Below are 5,125 nucleotides of genomic sequence, written 5' to 3'. Positions count from 1 at the left end.
ATGCGGCACGGCAGCCATGTGTTGGGATGGCATGTCGAGCAGTTGGCGCACCCTAATGTATTATTCCTTCAATTCTAAAATAAATGTCGCAATTTTATTAAAATATAGATAAACTAAAAGTAAATTAAGTTTATATGCATATGTATTTAGGATTTTAGGTAAAGCTATTGAAACCTGAGGTAATATTTCTTACTATATATCTGTGTATTTTCTAAGGGGTACGGCTGGTGAATACAAAATGCTCGTCGGCAGTAGCCACTAGCCATCACACTACTCGTGACTAGCGTGGGTAGCATGTGGACCAAACTATAACAAAAATAGCAGGAGAAAGGCTCTATCAAGCTCTAGCTAGTTCGAAGACTACGTATATATGATGATCACAAGCTAGAGCAAATCCAACACCACAAACTCCTCGATACGAAAGTACATACCAATACGTGCATAGATTGTAAGCGTAATCCCGATGGCATCTGGCGTTCCGGCTGCTCCCGAGAGAGTATGTGCTTTCGAGCCATCGGTGTGGAATGACTTCTTTATCCAATACGAGCCAGAGACACTTGAGGTACGTTTGTATGTTTATATGTCGGTACGTATCTATTAATTTATATATGTACGTATAAATAATTTGCCTCAAAGCACTATTGCATATTTTTACCTTCTTTCTCATTTCATTTTCTCGAAGAAAAATGTTTACCATGTATCCACTGAAGTAGATACTTCCAACATGGCAAATATTTTTTTTCGAATTTTAACATGGCAAATATGGATGGCAGCCAGGGACGAAGCTAGAAATTTCGATGGGGGGTCATCTCTATTTCCTCCCCATTTCATTGGTGTCATCCCTTATAAATGCATAGTAAAGGAAATTTAAACTTTCATTGGGATCAGCTGACCCCATTGCTCCTAAGGCAGCTCCGTCTCTGATGGCAGCGAGCCCTACTCCATTTTAGGTGTTTGTAGTTTATTTCATGATTGCTTGAAGCGAGCTTTAGTTTGTTTAATTAGTTGTAACTTTCAGATTGGAACAACTGTGTGCATCTCAATTATATAGAGACTAGACGCAATGCTTAAAATTTAAAGTAAGACCTTTATAAAAAACTGAAATAGATCCTCAGTTACAAATTAATTAACTTAGCTTTGTCTAATTTTTCTAAATTCCGAATAAAGTGATAATCCGTTTTTCCATGTAGCTAGTAATCCTAACTTACCTATGCATGCATGCAGATATCAGAAGAGTGCATGAGGGCGAAAGTGGACAAACTTAGGGAGGACGTTCTGAAGTTATTTAAGACCTTGAACGGTAGTATGATAGATAAACTTACTTTAGTGGATACACTGCAGCGTCTCGGAATAGATCACCTATTTCAAGAACAGATCAACATGGAGATGACTGAAATTCACAAGAATGAGTTCAGCGGTGATACCCTCTATGAGGTTGCTCTCCGCTTTCGCTTGCTCAGAGAGCATGGACTTTGGGTATCTAATGGTATGCATATTCTCATATATTTTTGTTTTGCTAAACTGGCGACTTTCTACGAACTATCGTATTACTGTTAATAATCCATATTATCTATATTATGTAGAAAATGGAAGAATCAGAACTTGCATATTGGCAGTAATATCAAAACCATCATCTTAAACGGGTATAAAGTATCCATATGTGTCTACCATTACATAAACTTCAGATCCCAATTTTATTTACACACTGGGATCCGAAAGAGACTAAGAGAGAGAAAATATGAAGCTAGTGTTCCATGCAAAATTCCCCTTTGGGCTTTCATCATGGGTAAAATTTTGCACTAAAATTTTGTGGCATTATGGATAATGTTGCCATCCACTTAGAGTATTTTTCTAAAATCTTTCCATGATTATTTGGTGGTTCTACCACCTGTTGTTAGCATGGTGTAGCATCACAAAATGCGGTAGCACTAGGCCCTTGCCGGTGAAGGCATGCAGTTCGATGATTAGTACATGATAAACTAATATTCGTCCACAAAACATATAATACACATGTGAGTAAATAAGAGCTAATACATATTAACTTCCAATACATGCGTCATTTTCTTGCAGATGTATTCAATAAATTTAGGGGTGATGATGGGAGTTTCAACAACGATATGGTCACTATTGAACAAAGGGGAGTGTTAGGTCTATACAACGCTGCCTACCTTTCAATCCATGGCGAATCGGAACTCGATGAAGCTATCTCTTTTTCAAGGAATCATCTTGAATCCATCTGTGGTGTCCTTAAGTACCCTTTATCTGAGCAAATCAAACGGAGCCTTGAAATACCATATCCAAGGACTCTGAAGAGAATAGATGCGCCACACTATATTGCAGGTACAAACACGAGCAAACATACAATCCTTCTGTGCTAGAGCTTGCAAGGCTAGACTTCAATCTTCTGCAACGTCTTCACCAGACGGAGCTTATTGCTTTTTGTCGGTACGGTTTCTACAACGGTTGAGCATAAACTTAGTTATTTTCTATATTAGCTCTGATGTTGGTGTACACCAGTCAATATAGAAGTGCAAGAATTAAATAATTATTATCTCCCAATGTTGATTGTAGGTGGGGAAATGACCTATATGAAGAAGTGGGACTAAGCTACTCTCGGGATCGTATAGTTGAATGCTACTTCTGGTCCTACACAATGCACTATGAAGAAAAACATGGACAAGCGCGAACAATTCTTGCCAAGTTATTTGCGCTATCATCCCTGTTGGATGACACTTTTGATATGCATGCTACTTTGGAAGATGGCCGAAAGCTTAACGAGGCCATACAAAGGTTGGAAATGTTATTCTTGAATTAACCCTCTTATTGTATACTTAAGACGTATTTCAATTGTTGAGATAAGTTTTTTTTTACTTTGTTTATTAAAACATAGTGAAATTGATGACATTAATTAGGCCTGTATTAAAAATAATACTACTAATGATTGCAATATTGTTTCATAAAAACCAAATTTTAGTATATTAATTATTATTCAAAACCTATTCTTAAAGTATCATACGTCTTATATTTAGGATGGGAAAGTATTCTATGTTTGCATATACTCTATATATTTCTGTAATATAATCCCATTGAAGCTAAACTAGTTGGACATACGCACATGCAGATGGGATGAGAAAGCTATTCCTCTTTTACCCGAGTACCTGAAGAAGTACTATGTCAGGTGTATGATTACTTTCAGAGAGTTTGAGGACGAACTGAAACAAGATCAGAAGTACCGTGTTCTTTATTGTAGAAAATCGGTATGTATCTATTAATATGCACTACAATAATATTTCTAATACGTAAAACTTTCACTCGGATGAATTATCCGGTTCTAATAATTCACTTCCTCGTATGCATGTAGTTCCAAAGTTTGTGCAAACATTACCAGCAGGAATCTGAATGGTTTCATGCTAGTTACATACCAACCTTTGAAGATCATGTGAAATGCTCAATCATCTCTGCGGGTACTCCATCGCTAATCATCGGTTCACTTGTTGGTATGGGTGACGAAGCAACAGACGAAGCATTCCAGTGGGCCATCGGATACCCTGATGTTGTAAAGGCATGCGGTGAAGTGACACGTTTTATGGATGATTTGGCTGCATCTAAGGTATAAATATATATGCCATGATTACATCTTTTATATTACAGTAAAAGTGGTAGGGAAACTAACAAAACGTTCGATTGTTTACAGCATGGCAAGAACAAATTGGATGTGGCTAGCTCCCTGGATAGCTATATCCACCAATATCATGTTACAAGTGATGTAGCTATCGCCTTCCTTTTTTTTTTTTTTTTTTTTGAACAGGGAAAGGGGTCAAAAGACCCCTAAGAAGCTGCATTAACAACACGTGGTGGGTACAGAATTACATAGAGGCCCTTTACAATACTCGCTCTAAGAACCCAGAATTTGAAGAAAAAAGCCTCTAACTTTACAGAAAACACCCTGGCACTTAAAAAGAAAAAGCAATCAGGTGCTTCAGTGTCTCCACCACCATGCTCGCCGGCGACCTCAAGGCGATGAACGCCGAAGTTGAAGAGGGGATCTCTGCTTGCTACGGCCTCCACACCAGCGAGAAACCAACAACGCCGGCCTCCGCGACGTTTCCGGGGACAGACCACTTGAAGACGCGAGGAAGTCAAGCTCCGACGCAGGGCACGAACAAAGGCCTCCATAATGGAGGTTGAAGATGAACCGCGGTGCAAGATACACGACACGGCGCGGAGTGGCCTCCCATGGCCAAGAATCACTTCGGCAAACTCGTCCTCCGTGTATGAACTCCGCAGATTAGCAGCTTCCGACCTGCACGAAAACTTGGCCAGGTCGCAAAATCTCCTTCTTGCAGCATGGAAGAACTCGAGATGGAGCAACTCCTCTTCCTCGCCACCTCGGCCGGCCAAGGGGAGAGGCCAAGCATCGAGCTCAGCATGCTGAAGAAGAACGCACTTATTACTAGTGCTTGTCCCAGCCTCCTGCCTCGTCTTCCTCCATGGAAGAGCAGCAAAGAAGAGCAAAGATTGCTGCTCGCCAGCATGCACTGCCGGCAGAGAAGCAGAGCACCACCTCTTGACCTTATTGGCGGAGATCCCTAAGCCCAGAACGCCCGCCTGCCGGAGCTCCTGCCACCGGAGCTTCGCAGCGAGGGAAACCGAGCCTAGGCCGCGCCGGAGGCGGCCAAGAAACTCCGACGACCTACTCCCATACGGCACAAAGGCACAACTACTAACTAAAACACCTACCACTAGGGCTAATATGTACAGAGGAAGAAGCCAACCACCTAATCCATCCCCTCGCCGGCCAGCTGGGCCGCCGGAGAGAAGAAAGAAGAGGGGCGGCGGGTTGGATCTGGGGCCGACTCTCAAAGGGTGAAAGCGGAGAAGACGAGAGGAGGTGTGGGGGTCGTGATTAGCTATCGCCTTCCTAGATAATCTTGTTGAAGATGCATGGAAAACTACCAATCAGGCACGATTTCAGTGTCGTACATTGCTCCCATTTGTAAACCGTGTTGCTAACCTCACCAAGAGCATGACATTGTTGTTCCGTGACAAAAGTGACCTTTACACATTCAGTCGTGGCAACAAACACAGGATCCATCAGCATTTCGTTGAGGCTATCCATCCCTAG

General features: G+C 41.5%; 1 pseudogene; it reads left to right on the top strand.

The window, feature by feature from the left end:
• Nucleotides 1-463: 463 nt before the first annotated feature.
• On the top strand, nucleotides 464-5,125 carry LOC124647915 (annotated as a pseudogene).

This window comes from Lolium rigidum, chromosome 1 (genome assembly GCF_022539505.1).
Source record: "Lolium rigidum isolate FL_2022 chromosome 1, APGP_CSIRO_Lrig_0.1, whole genome shotgun sequence".
Classification (NCBI taxonomy): Eukaryota; Viridiplantae; Streptophyta; class Magnoliopsida; order Poales; family Poaceae; genus Lolium; species Lolium rigidum.
Note: the sequence above shows the minus strand (reverse complement) of the source record. Positions and strands in the feature narration are given on the sequence as shown.